Source organism: Delphinapterus leucas, chromosome 1, assembly GCF_059928025.1.
Source record: "Delphinapterus leucas isolate spDelLeu-1000000601 "Yukka" chromosome 1, BTC_Dleu_Yukka2, whole genome shotgun sequence".
Classification (NCBI taxonomy): Eukaryota; Metazoa; Chordata; class Mammalia; order Artiodactyla; family Monodontidae; genus Delphinapterus; species Delphinapterus leucas.
In genome coordinates, this window is record NC_143129.1 from 122,929,604 (window position 1) to 122,944,942 (window position 15,339).

Below are 15,339 nucleotides of genomic sequence, written 5' to 3' on the forward strand. Positions count from 1 at the left end.
TCCATAACCATCACCTTTAGAATACTTTCATCACTCTAAAAAGAAACCCCATACCCATTAGCAATCACTTTCCACCATCTCCTCCCTTCCTCCAGTCTCCGCAACCACTAATCTCCTTTTTGTAGCTTTTGGCTATGAATTTGCCTGTTCTGGATATTTCATATAAATAGAATTATACAATATGTGACCTTTTGTGACTGGCTTCTTTCACTTATGTTTTTAAGGTTCATCCATGTTGTAGCACGTATCAACACCTCACTCCTTTTTATGGCTGAATGAATATTCCATTGTGTACCACATTTTATATATCCATTCAGCAGTTTATGGACGTTTGGGTTGTTTTCACTTTTTGCCTATTATGAATAATGTTGCTATGAACATTCATGGACAAGTTTTTGTGTGAAAGTGTTTTCTTTTTGCTGGGTATATATCTAGGAGTGAAATTTCTGGGTCATATGGTAATTCTATCTTTAACTTATTAAGGACCTGCCAGACTTTTCCAAAGCAGCTGCAACATTTTGTATTTACACCAGCAAGTTATGAGGGTACCAGTTTCTCCATATCCTGTCAGTATTGTTATCCATTTTTTTGTCATATTAATCATAGTGGGTATGAAGTGATATTTCATTTTGGTTTTGACTTATATTTCCCTGATGACCAATGATATTCAGCATCTTTTCATGTGCTTATTGGCTTTTTGTACATCTTTTTTGCAGAAATATGTATTCAAGTCCATTGCTCATTTTTTAGATTGCTTGTCTTTTTGTTTAGTTGTAAAGGTTCTTTGTAGATGAGTGATTTACAGATATTTTCTGTCATTCTGTGGTTTGTCTCGTTATCTTGATACAGTTCTTAGAAGCACCAAAGGTTTAAATTTTGATGATTCCAGTTTATCTGTATTTTCCTTTGGTTGCTTCTTTCTTTTTAGTTTTAATTTTTAAATTGTGGTAGAATATACATAACATAAAATTGACCATTTTAAAAATTGAAGTATAGTTGATTTACACTATTGTGTTAGTTTCAGGTGTAAAGCATAGTGATTCAGCATTTTTGCAGATTATATTCTATTATAGGTTATTACAAGATTAAAGTATATAATTCCCTGTGCTGTATGGTATATCCTTGTTGCTTATCTATTTTATAGTAGTTTGTATCTATCAGTCCCATACTGCTAATTTGTCCCTACCCCCTTCCCTCTCCCTTTTGGTAACCACAAGTTTGTTTTCTGTATCTGTGAGTCTGTTTTGCATATATATTCGTTTGTATTATTTTTTAGATTTCACATGTAAGTGATATAATATAGTATATGTCTTCCTGTCTGACTTATTTCACTAAGCCTAATCTCTAAGTCTATCCATGTTGCTGCAAATGGCAGTATTTCATTCTTTTTGTGGCTAATATTCATGCGTGTGTGTGTGTGTGTGTGTGTGTGTGTGAGTTCGTAAAACTGACCATTTTTAAAGTGTACAGTTTTGTTTTTGTTTTTTGGCCGCATTGGGTCTTCTTTGCTGTGCGCAGGCTTTCCTAGTTGCGGTGAGTGGGGGCTACTCTTCATTGCGGTGCTTGGGCTCCAGGTGCACGGGCCTCAGTAGTTGTGGCACGCGGGCTCAGTAGTTGTGGCTCTCGGCCTTGGTTGCTCCGCGGCATGTGGGATTTTCCTGGACCAGGGCTCAAACCCGTGTTCTCTCCATTGTCAGGCAGATTCTTAACCACTGCGCCGCCAGGGAAGTCCCTAAAGTGTACAGTTTTAATGGCATTAAGTACATTCACATTGTTGGGCAGTCATCACTATCATCCACCTCTAGAACTAATTTGATTTTGTAAAACTGTAACTCTATCCATTAAACAATAACTTTCCATTACCCTCTTTCCCTAGTCTCTGGAAACCACCAGTGTATTTTCTATCTCTATGAATTTGACTACTTTAGTTACCTCATATAAGTGGAATCGTGTAGTATTTGTCCTTGGTTGCTTGTGCTTTAAGGGTTATATGTAAGAAACCATTGTCTAATCCAAGGTAACAAGGATTTATATTTATTTTTCTTCAAGGAATATTATAATTTTAGCTCCTACACATTGGTCTTTGATTCATTTTTAGTTAATTTTTGAATGTAATGCAAAAATAGGTGTCCAGCTTTCTCTTGCATGTGGATATTCCATTTTTGTTAGCACCATTTTTGGGGAAGATATTTTTTCCCCCATTGATTTATCTTGGTTTCCTTGTTGGAATAATTATCTTTTAAATACAGAATCTACAGTTATACCACTTCTTTTTTTTTTTTAATTTATCTATTTATTTGGTTGTGTCGGGTCTTAGTTGCGGCATGTGGGATCTTTTGTTGTGGCATGTGGGCTTCTCTCTAGTTGTGGCACACAGGCTCCAGAACGCACGGGCTCTGTAGTTGCGGCACACAGGCTCTCTAGTTGAGGTTCGTGAGCTCAGTTGCCCCGCGGCACGTGAGATCTTAGTTCCCCGACCAAGGGTCGAACCCACGTCCCCTGCGTTGGAAGGCGGATTCTTAACCACTGGACCACCAGGGAAGTCCCTCCTTGTTTCTTAATATTAATAATTTATATATTTTTTCCTGATCAGTCTGGCAAGAGATTTATCAGTTTTACTGATGTTTGTTTTTCTGTTTTCAGTTTTCATTGATTTCTGTTCTTTATTATTCCCTTTCTTTTTTATATGGGTTATATTATTCTTTTTTTCCCTAGTTTCTTAAGGTGGAAGTTGATGTTGTTATGTTGAGTTCTTATTTCTTTTCTAATGTTTTCTGCTATAAATTTTCCTTTAAGTGCTGCTTTTGTTGCATCCCACAGATGCTAATATGTTGTGTTTTTATTTTCATTTAGTTACACTATTTTCTAATTTCTCCCTTCATTTCTCTTTCTTCTTTGACTCATGGGGTATTTAGAAACATGCTATTTATTTTGAGATATTTCGGGATTTTGAGATATACTTTTAGTATTGATTTCTAATTTAATTCCATCATGGTTAATTTATATTACTTGAATCTTTAAAAATTTATTGATATTCTTTCCAAGGAACTTTTTCCAAATAACTATTTTAAAACTGATTTTAGACCATTTACATTAGCTGTAGTTAAGTTTAAACCTACTACCTTGCTATTGTTTAAAATTTTTTCCTATATTGTCTTTGTTCTCTTTTCCCTCTTTCTGCCTTCTTTTGGATTTAGTATTTTTTTTTATGTTTTATTTTATTTCTTTTGTTGGCTTATTAACTATCATCTTTTTTTTTTTTTGCAAGTGATTGCTTTTAGGGTTCATAGTCTACATCTTTAACTTATCACAGAGTATCTTGAAATTATATTATACCACTTCACATGTAATATAAGAACCTTACAACATTGTATTGTTGTAAGGTTGTTGTTGTGCTATTATTACCTGGTTGTTGTGCTATTATTACCTTCCTGGTTGTTGTGCTACTATTGCCTTTCTGGTTGTTGTGCTATTATTACCTTTTACTTCTGTGCATGTTATAAACTTCACAGTATATTGGTATTATTTTGTTTTAAATAGTCAATTATCTTTTTTTTAAAAAAATAAATTTATTTATTTATTTATTCATTTTTGGCCGCATTGAGTCTTTGTTGCTGCATGCAGGCTTTCTCTAGTTGGCGGTGGCTTCTCTTGTTGCAGAGCACAGGCTCTAGGCGTGCGGGCTTCAGTAGTTGTGGTGCATGGGCTTAGTTGCTCCGAGGCATGTGGGATCTTCCGGGCCCAGGGCTCGAACCCGTGTCCCCGGCATTGGCAGGGGATTCTTAACCACTGCACCACCTGGGAAGTCCCAGTTATCTTTTAAAGAGATATAACAACTAAGGGGAAAACTCTTTTAGATTTACCCTCATTTTCCATTTCTGGTGCTTTTCATTCATTTGGTTAGATCCAGAGTTCCAACCAGTATCTTTTTTCTTCTGCCTGAAGAACTTCTTTTAACATTTTTTGGGGGTGGGTGGGGGCTGTGCCACGCAGCATGCAGGATCTTAGTTCCCTAACCAGAGATTGAACCCACGTCCCGTGCAGTGGAAGCGCAGAGTCTTAACCACTGGACTGCCAGGGAAGTCCTCTAACATTTCCTATAGTTTATTTCTGTTGGTGATGGCATCTTCCAACATTTACCATTTGAAATCATCTTTATTTCAACTTAGAGAACGTATCTTTCAAAAACTATCGAATTATCAGTTGATAGTTTCTTTCAGTATGAAGGTAAACTTCACTGTCTTGTGTCTTGTGTTGTTTCTAGTGAATAGTCTGCTTTCAATCTTATTCTTCCCGTGTATATAATGTGTCATTTTTCTCTGTCTGCTTTTAAGATATTCTTTTTTTTTTTTAACTTATTTAAAGCAATTTGCTTATGATGTGCTGTGCTTTTCTTAATGTTTCTTGTGCTTGGGGTTTAGTCTCTGTGATCTGTGTGTTTATAATTTCCGTCAAATTTGAAAAATTTGGGGCCATTACTTTTTCAGACATTTTTTTCTGCTTTTGTGCACTCCAGTTACCCATCTACTAGGCCGCTTGATGTTGTCTCACAGCTCATTTATGCTTTTTTTATTCAGTTTTGTTTGTCTCTGTGCTTTATTTTGTAGTTTCTGTTGCTATGCTTTCATGTTCATTGACATTTTCTTTGCAGTATCTAATCTGCTGTTTATCCCAACCAGCATTTTTCATTACTAGAAGAATCAATTTTTAAAAATATCTTTCATATCTGTACCTAACATGCTTAACCTTTCCATTTATCTTTCTGAATGTATTAACAACAGTTATAATAACTGATTTAATGTTCCTGCCTAGTAAATCTTTCATGTATGTGTCCTTTTTTATTGATTGATTTTCTCATTATGTGTAGTATCTTCCTGTTTCTTAGCATGTCTGGTAGTTTTTTATTGGATGCCAGGCATTGTCAATTTTACGTTGTTTGGTGCTAGACGTTTTTGTATTCCTATAAATATTTTTGAGTTTTGTTCTGGGATACAGTTAAGTTCCTTGCAAATGGATTTATTCTTTTGGGGCTTGCTTTTAATCTTTGTTAGGTGGGACTAGAGCAATCTTTAGTCTAGAGCTCATTTTGTCCCACTACTGAGGCAATGCCCTCCTGAGCACTGTACTTGATGTCTTATGAATTACGAGTTTTTCTACTCTACCTGATAGGTATACAAACTATTCCTGGCCCTGTGTGAGCCACGGGCAGTGGTATACTAGAGCTTGTGAGGGCCAGTTTTCAAAATATTGGGAAGTTTGTGAGCTGGCTTAATTCTTAATAGAATTAAATTATATACACTTATAGTTAAATCAGTTATATTAAGAATAAAGGAGATAAATACTCAAAACTCATTACTTGTAAATTATATTATTATTACTATTTTGATGCTTTGGTGGTAATTTATTATATCACTATTTTAGAAATATTCTGTAATGTTTAATGTGTTATCATGTATCTCTTCCCATCTTTGCACTCAGTGTTATTCCTTGATAGCTTGAAATTGGCCATGGGTAGGAGTATTCACACCAGAGTCATTGGTAACCCTGCAAACCAGGAACTATAAACCACCAACTGCCCTTGGTTGTTACACATTTTCTAGCATACCCCTGGCTGTGGGTAAGAGTGGTTTTCCAGGCCTTGGATACACTGCATATACTGATCAGTGCTCAGCTCAAGACTTGAGGAGGATCTCTGCAGATCTCCTGAGGTCTTACTTGCTCTCTCTGAAGCTGCCTCCTCTCTGGTACAAGTGTTCTGGGAACCTTAGCTACTTGGGTCTCCCCAGACTCTGTGCTTCATTTTCTTAAATCAGGGAGACTGCTTTGCCTGGGATCACCCTCCTCACTCTGAAGCTTGGAAACTCTCCAAGCAGGAAGCTGGGGCTTTGCTTTATTTGTTTCTTCTCTTTCATCGATCACTCTCCTATATTGTCTGGTTTCCAGTGTCTGAAAAACATTTTCATATATTTTGCCCAGATTTTTAGTTGTTTCGGATAGGAACGTAAATCTCATCTCTGTTACCCTGTCTTGGCCAGAAGCGGAAGTCCCTTGGAAGTGTTTTAGATAAGAGAGTGACAGAAATGTGTGCTTTAGACCCCGCTGCAGACCATGCATTTGTAAGGGACAAGACTTAAAGTAGAGGGACCAATTATAAGTCATGTGGGTTAGTTCAAGTGAGAAGTGATGAAGGCCTAATGTTAGTCATGGATGACACTAGAGAGGTGGGGAACGATTTGAGAAACGTGTATGGGGAAGAATCTAGTTCAGGGTTTGTAAAAGGATGGGTCATGAGCCATTTACATCTCAGTCACCTGTAGTGTGTTTGATAAAAATGAGGATTCTGTGTCCTGCCCCACCTTTATTGAATCTGAATTTCTAAGGATGAGGTTTAAAAATTTGTATTTTAAATAAGCCCCTAGGGTAATGCTTACAAACACTAAAGTTTCAGAAGAAAGTGATGGAATTTTTTTTTTTCAAAGGGTGAGCCTCATCTTTGGGGGATCCCTACATTGGAATGACCTGAAGTGGTTAATTAAAAGTAAAGATTTATGTGTGCATGTCCAGAACTGCTGAATCTGAATTTCTGGGGCAGTTAGTTCCAGGAATTTCTTAGGCACACTAAAGTTTGCCTGCTTTGCAGGTATAATCTCACTGAACTTCATAGTAACCCTGAGATGTAGTCGGCAGGTATTATGTCTCCTGTTTTATAGGTGAAGAAATGAAACGCAGAAGTGCAAAGTGGTTTTCTCTTGGTCAAACAGTTATTATTGATGGTGGGTAGAGAATCATATTTCCTTCTCCTTCCACCAAATCTGATGCTCTTTCTATTTCCTTTCTGTTGACTATGTAATAGGCTTATCTCTGAAATCTGTAGGAGGCATCCAAGACATTACATCTGTGGTTACAAACAATTTAGGGAGCCAGCAAAGTGTGATCTTCTTGGTCATACTTTGTACCAAGTGAAAATTCGGTTCAGCTCTCTATAGCAAGTAAATGTGATAAACTTAATTGTCTAGAAAAAGTATTTTTGTCTTTGACCATTATCTTAATGCTTTTTACAACCAGCTTTGAATGTCCCTCTCTCTGTTTTCTTTTAAAATCACTTAAAGCCATAGTGTACTGCAGTGCATGTGTTCAGTATTTTTCTTATAACAACTGAAGAATTGGGTGTGATATATGAATCTATATTATAACCTTTGTTCTGAGTTTTTAATCCCCAAGGTCTTATAAAACTAAAAAAAAAAATTCAGTGTCTTATAATTTAGATTGCATTTAGCTTGGATGTCACTGTTTTACTTTTATAGTATGTTGTGTGGCTTATAACTTTGCTATATTAGTAGAACTGATATATTTTCTAGTGAGATTTTCTGTAGTCTTTTGAAGTGATTTCATATGTGCCATGAATCTGAGATCCGTAATCTGTTTAACACAGTAGTACTAGTGTTAGACTGCAAATGGTAGGAAAAGTAATTCTTTTCAGTCAAGATTGGTTTCTGGATTTGCTTTTGGAATTCTTGAATAGTCAATGAATTTTGTTAGTACGTGAAAACAAGCAAAGCTCTGTGGCAAAGAATAAATAAGGCCTTAGGAATGGGATTTAAATGGTTTGTTTTCTATTTTGTATGCGTTTCAAAAGACAAAGTAGCTAAGTTTTTTAAACTTCTGGAAGTAAGTTATATATTTAAATAGTTCAAATTTTAAAATTATTGTAGCTTGTCACAATTCTAAGTAGCTTTTCTGCTCCAGAAAGCATATAGTATTTGTGCAGAATCTTAAATATGAAATGTATAGTGAATGAAATGAAGACTGCTATGTAGGGAATATAAGAAGAGTTTTGACTATTTTAACTCCTTGCTTGTTACAAGAGAATTTATATCAACTTTTAAATTTAGGAATACCTAGATCTGTATTAACTTTTTTTGGCATTTCCTAAAGTCTTTTTTAACGTTTGAAAACAAATGAGGTAATGCACTGGCAGTCCAGTGGTTAGGACTCTGTGCTTCCACTGCAGGGGACCCAGGTTCAACCCCTGGTCGGGGAACTAGGATCCCACAAGACGTGTGGAGTGGCGGGGGAAAAAAAAAAGAAAACAAATAATAGGAATGAAGTGTTTGAGGATAGATATTAGTATTTCTTAATTGCTGTCTATTGTGTTTTTTTTCCTCCAATTAAAAAAAATTTAAATATAATTGATATTATGTTAGTTTTCTACTGTATTTTAGTGAAACTTTTCACTGAGAACATCTGTCAGGTTGACAACTCCAGTAACAAATTTTATCCACAAAACAGATGTAAGGCTATCTGCATTTTCTGTGTAGATTTTGGAATTTGGGATGGTACACCATGCTGAATCATTTTAGAATGCCATTGATAGATTTCTTTGACATATATATGACTTTTTTTTAGCTTATTTTTCCAATAATAAATGGGTAGAAATGACTTAAAGTTTTATATAATGCTTTTCATTATCATTGTAAGCACATGGATGTGTTTCTCAGACTTGTAACCTACAACCATGTGTATGTTTTTAAGAAGCTTACTTTTTTTTAAGGAACGTTTGTACAGCTACATCTTGATTTGTTTCTTCACTTATTTTGTCACATTTATTTCCTATTTATATTCAAAATAACATGGTCAGATTAGTCACAGAGGGATAATCTAACCAAGACAAAAATGTTACTTTAAAAGACATAGAATGTTTTAAAGTCACATTTAGGGGAAAGTCATGATCTTTTTTACTGCATTCTTAAGCTTCTAGATTTATTCCCTAATATTGTTATAAAACACAAAAAAGTACTTTTCTATTAATGTCTGAGAAATTACAGATATATCTGTATGTCTACATTGGTAGTCAGAAAAGGAATCTAAGAACCTCTAAAACTTGTAAGAATTTTAATTTAGAATTAAATTTGAAATATTTTATGTGGGTACTGTGAGAAGCATTTGTAAGAGTGTTAACAAATCATCTTAGTCTGCTAAAAAATAACACATATTTTGTAGCTAAATATAAGGAATTATTTGTGAAATTTATTAGAAAATGCAGTGTGTGGTGTGTTAAGAAATATTATCAGTTTTATCCACAAATCTGTAAACAGTAACACATCCATAGTGACTATATTGTGGTTTCCCTTCACAGATATCAAGTTGTGCTAGTACAACCATATAAATAAGTAATACCTGAAGTCACAGTGTAACATGGACATTAACAGTGATGACAGATAAATGCAGACGCTTGGGAGTCAAATACTAGGCGAAACACTTTTTAAAAAGGTAAGAAAAAATGTAATCTTAATTAAGGCCAAGTGGGCTTTAGTTAGTAGAAGTAATTGAAGTTTCCTTTTCACTGTATTAGGCTTTTAAGAAGCCTAATCTGCCTAATCATCTGCATGATCCTGTTTATCTTAATACTGGTAGGACTCAGCTGTAAGTACCAGTTCTTCTGTGAAAATAACTGCTGCAGATCTCCTTGCCTGGCAAATATCATAATGGGTGATGTTTCAACAGCAAACCCTACCCAAATAGGATAGTAACGTGACTGATTGGAACTTGATAGAGCGCTGGAATGGGCGTGCCAGCGGATACTCGGAGACACATCCTAAACTGTGGATCCTCTTTGGCTCTGTTGTTTGCTACCATCTCCATACACCATACAGTGTAATGCTTTACCATGTTTGTGAAAGGATTTCAGGGTTGAGTACAAAGGCGTTGGCAATTGGAATGTTATAAGAAGAGTGAAGTTTCAAGTCAAGGGTTACTTTTTTGTAGGACCATTTTTCACTGTGCACCCTCCTCGTGTTAATTGAGAACATTTTTTAATGTAGTATTAAATAATTTTATTTAGACAATTTTCCTACCTTGTGCTTTTCAAGAATTTAGAAGACATATCTGGGAGAGGTTGCATCTATAGATATTAGCCTTGTTGCCCTCTTGCTGACTTAAACTGTAATCTATTTATTTTTTCTAGGCAGTAAATCTAGTTTACAAAGCTTGATAATTGCATCCATTTTTATTTTGAAAAATTTTTTGCATTAGTTTTTAAGTTGCAATCTTTTACCAAAAATAGTGTCACTTCTAGAATATCTAGTTTTATGTTTATAATAAAGTGACAATTTCCATCATGAACATCGTTAGTCTTTTTCCTGGTGTTCCTCCTTGTTTTTGGATGGGCACTCATAGTAACCCATTTATCCAGATTCTCTGAAAAGGATATCATAATACATTATTATAAAGTAAAACTGTAATTAGCCAGACTGTCCATGAAATGGATTATAATTAGATTAATTAAAATATCTGGCCAACTGGGTACTAAAGCCAGAAAATCCTTATTGTTTTTGTTTTTGTTGAAAATCCATATGCCAAAAATAATAGAAATTTCCCTTTATAAAAAATTTCCCTTTGTAAAGTCTTGTAGCACTTTATATAACCAAAGTTATAATGTATATATATTGCAGAAGACTTGGTTGATTCTTTGTTGTACATAATCTAAATTAATTTTGTTGTTCAGTTCCTAGTTTTAAATACCTGAAAGCCAAACTTTGGGAAGGCCTCTAGAATAAGAGTAAGAGATTATAAATTCCGTATGAGAAATCTTCTTATCAAGGGCAGTCTTTGGGTCACCTCAAAACAGTATTGCCTTAGACTCTAGAAAAGAACTGAGTTACATTTTGACTCAAAATAATACTGAGTTGTTGTAAAGATTTAGTATATTTCAAGCTCTTTTTGGTTTGTTTTTGTTGGTTTCTAAAAATCTTTTTCCAGTTTCTTGATATATCTGAGGCTACAAAGTTAACAAGAATTACCAAAGATGTTACTAAAATATTTTAGCATAAGTTAATTTGATTCTTTAATTCTTTTTTTTTTATTATTTTATTTTTAAAGAAAGGAATTTAGGAAGTTCTAGTATTCTCCATGGCTGAAGCTGAGAGTCTGAAACCATGATGCTTAAGCTCTATTCTAGATCATAGCTCCAACTCCTTCAGGATATAAGGAAAAGAGATAATATTTCCACAATGATAGATCTTTGGTTATACAGGTAAGTTATTTAGTTTTGTAGTAGTGAAGACAACTATAGTCTGTTTGTTTGCCTGTAATTAAGGAGAGGAGGCTTGTTATTTTTCTATACTTCCTTCGGTGCATGGAAAATTGTGCAGTCTGGGTAGCTGTTCATAGGAGCGCAGAGCTATAGGGAATGGCGTAGGGATGATATCTTTTTCCAACAGGGGATAAATGAAGTGACTTAAAGTACATTGGAATCTCTAGAGCATTATACCTTTCTCTGACACTCTAGGTATTTTTGATTCAAGGGTAGTATGAAATTCCTTGACTTCTCTTTCTCCCCACTTGTCTTTTTAAGTGTATATTCATTCAGCTCTCTCTATATCTATGTCTCTCTGCCTACCCCCTCGCCCCTCTCTGAATGGGGAAGAAAGAAGGGATCCCTTTAAACAGGGGATCAAGGTAGTATGTAATAGAGTTCCCAGGGTTCAAAGAGACTGATATTAAGAACCTTAAGTTGAATTACATAGATAGGTCCCCAGGTCTCACTCTCCTTCTTTTAACCTTATAGATACTTTTGACATTATAGATAATAGTGGTAATTGCTCAGCAAAGAAATTTGTCTTAAAAGAATTGTATGACAAGGATAGTCCCTAAACCGTTATTAAACAGTTCCTGTTTATGTTCTAGACAAATAGAAAAAGAATCATTGGTAACACTTCCCAATTGCTCTTGTTCTTTTTGCCTTTCACTTTGGTTTGTCTACATGGTATCATGACCAGTTCCTAAAAATTGTTCACTTAATAAAACTAAATAAATATCAGCCAGAACATTGATGTTAACGAAGGATTGCCAGTCCTTCAATTCCCAAAATAAACCATACTACTTCAGTAATTATAGTGGAAAAAAAAGCTTACAGGCAGTGTCTTTGAAATATCTTTTGAGATTTCTAAAGTAAAGGTAGTAGATAGCTGGAGTAGTGTTTCATTAGGTGGACCATTTTACTTTCAGTCACTGAAACAGTGATACAGATGTGATCACAGGGGCTGGAAATTTATGATCTGAAACATAGCTGATACTGTTTCAGAGAGCGTTTCAGAATCCTATAATTATATTTGAGAATCCTATAATTAGATCCTACAAGTAGATTCAAATTTGGGAGAGGGTAGTTCAGCAGTAAATAAATGGGTGAGACATATGGAATTATAGGTAGGATTTGGGCCTCAATGTGAATGGACAGGGTAAAATTTGATTGACTCTCCTTCTGAGATATGTCCTGCAATAGAATGAAAACTCACGAAGATGGGGAAGAGAGGAATTCTAGTGATTGATTATGTTCTCTTCCCTCTGTTGTAGAAGATGCCATATTCATTAGTTTGTGGGTAACATAGGAAAAACGTCATTCTAGTTGCTAGATTGGGTTTTGCCCATGTGAATCTGTTAACTAACAGTTTCCCTTAATTCTAAAACTAGAGTGATTGATTGAATTACCAGTTCTAGTTGGGTGCTGGCTAATGTTTAAACCATGTTAACTATTTACTTAACTAGCAGGGGTATTTTCTGAGATACTTTGTTTGTAAATGAGTTTTTTCCTCTTCCTTTAGCAACTTAATTTTTGGCTGGAATATAATTTTGTACTCCAAACCTCTTCACTAAATTTCTTTAGTAACTCTTGTGTTATGCAGCTAAAATGAGGAAGACAACTGCTTTTAGTCTATAATACTTTACAAAGCATGGCAAAACAATGTTGAGACTTGGTTGAGATAATTGGAGCATTGTTAGTCTCTTTTCGGTAATTGAATTTTGCACTCAGTTTATAACTACAGAAAATATGTGTCTTTATAAATGCTTATTCAAAAATAGAAAAGATAATGAAGAAAAAGGTTAGAACAGAAGAAAAAAATCATTAGAAGGAAGAGTGTTGCAATTTCACTTAACTCTAATCTTCAGAATTTTAACCAATTTAATACCTTAAGTATATGTAATATGTTAATTTCAGGCAAGAGATTTTTATAGTCCTCTATTTGGTGCTTCCTTAGCCAAAGGGATAATGGTTTTATTTATAAATTTTTTAATATTAGGATCGAGTAAAGAATTAAAGGATATGTTATAAATGGTCTAATTTAGTTTGAAACTTGATATATTTTAATAGACTACTGTCTGGATGCAGTGGTCTAAGGCACTGCTTCTCAAACCCTAATAGACATTTAATGACCTGGGAATCAAATTAATTGGAAGGTCTAAGGCAGGGCCTGATATTCTGCATTTGTAACAAGCTTCCAGTAGATGTCCATGGTGCTAGTTCTCAGGCCACACTTTTTTTTTTTTTAAAGACTTTTATACTTTACTTTAAGGACAGTAAATATGAGTCACCAAATTTCTGTACAAAATATCCTATTGGTTTCTTTATTATTATTATTTGTTTTACTTTTTATTGGAGTATAGTCTATTTACAATGTTGTGTTAGTTTCAGGTGTTCAGGCCACACTTAGAGTTGCAAGAGTTTGAGGTACCACAAGGGTTCTTATCACAAAACAGTTTCATTTAAAATATGGCCCAATAGCATAGGGTTTGAGAACTCTAAAATTTGGACTTCATTGTAGTTGTGAACGGAATAAAAATATTTTTAGGGAGCAAAAGAAATGAAAAAAGTTTTAATATTTCATGTTGATCAGTGTTTTGACTGATCACTGGAATGGTGCAGAAATAAAACAGACCCTCATTATAGGTGGTGTTTTATAATGATATATATATATTCTTTGTTAGTAGTTTTGGGTACTACTAATAATAGGATTACTTCATTAATAATGATAAGGCAAAAATTTTGCTCTCATTTGGGTTGGTGTGGAGAGAAAAGGGCTAGGAATGCCTGTTACCAGAATCATTTGAAGTTTATATGCCCTTGATTGGCATCATATTTTTAAAAATAAAGATAAACAGTTTTTTGTGTGTGTGTTTATAAAATATTACTATTGCCAATATTATTTTTGAACCATAAATCACGAATATAATCAAATTGGCATTAAAGATATTTGTATTAGGTTTTATAAATAAAGTTTATAAAATTAGCTTATGTTTTCTTTGTTATATTTACATAGGTATTTAATATTTAAAAATCTTAATCTTCAAATTTGAAGGCTTCAGATTTGGATACATGAAACAAATACATTGATTTTAATATTTTTTAGTTTGTGCTCTTTTGAAACATCATCTGAAGTTTAACTTAAAGTTTTGTAATTAAAAGTGGATGTTTATGGGTCATTCACTGTTTATTACCTGTGAATAAAAATAGACTGTAATCTTGATAAGAAGATATTAACAGAAGAGAATTATGCATCAGGTCTGACTAATGAGTCCCAAAAGAGTAAAAGTTTACTTTGAAAAGCATTATTTTTAAGTTCTGATCAGTGTTCCATACTTACTGTTCATGTGATTGCTATGGAATTCTCTAGAAAGAATTTTCACACTTTAATCCCAGGGCTGATTTTGTGAGTCTTGTAAGGTTTTAAAAAATTGTTAATTAAAAATTTAGAAGTATGCCATACTCTGAAACAAAACTAAATTCAACTGACTTACATATTTTACAGGATACTTCTTCACTTTATTCATTTTGTCAGCAGGCAGGAACAAGAAGGCAGTTTCTTCTTTTTGTATGTGATACTGTGTTGCTGTATCTTCTGTAGCTCTTAATAACCTTTCCAACTGTTAGATACAGTTGAGGCAAAGGAGAGATTGTATTTGATTTGTGGGGAGAGGGGTAGAATGGCATTTGGAGGGTTATAGGAGAGTGAGCTTGTGGGAAAGCTGGCAAAAGGGATGAGGGAAGAGGTTCCTGTGCAACTTTGTACTACAACCATTACTGGCCTCTTTTCTCTGTCCATCCTGCACCACGTTTGAAGTCAGGCAGTGAAGTGGCGAAGTACCTTTTGAAAGCTAAATAGGGGAGGAGCAGAAGAATGGAGACTTGAAATTTTAACAGCTCCTTTAATTCTGCTTGTTGGGAGAACCTTGGAAAATAATCACTGAATCGCTCAGTTTTATACAAATGGATCAATCAGGGCAGTTTTCAGTTTCCCTCTCATTTGTATTATAGAAGCACCAAAGCATCCACACCAGAAAGCCTGCTCATCTCCTCAACATGCATTAATACTGTGGCATACACATATACTCAGGAGTTCAAAGAAGGAAAGGATGGGGTTATATGTGTATTCCTGATTTCTTAAATGTAATATTTGTTTGGCAGTGTGCTTCTTTCCCTTTTTCTTCTGTCCTCTTTAGAATACTTCCTTTCACTTGCTAATTTGTGGCTCTACTTCTAGAGACTAGGGTGGCTTGGCTTTGCTC

At 34.5% G+C, this 15,339-nt stretch overlaps 1 protein-coding gene across 9 annotated transcripts in view; it reads left to right on the plus strand.

Moving 5' to 3' along the window:
* Nucleotides 1-15,339, plus strand: part of ZZZ3 (zinc finger ZZ-type containing 3) — a 139,253-nt gene that overhangs the window by 32,274 nt on the left and 91,640 nt on the right. For 7 of the 9 annotated variants that reach the window (XM_089920801.1, XM_022581047.3, XM_022581050.3 and 4 more), the window contains 2 exons: nucleotides 9,137-9,270; nucleotides 10,879-11,032. The gene's annotated coding sequence lies outside the window, so the exon portion shown is untranslated. Of the gene's footprint in view, nucleotides 1-6,749; nucleotides 6,774-9,136; nucleotides 9,271-10,878; nucleotides 11,033-15,339 lie in introns of those variants that run through there. The other 2 variants (XM_089920783.1, XM_022581049.2) reach the window with 2 other exon arrangements.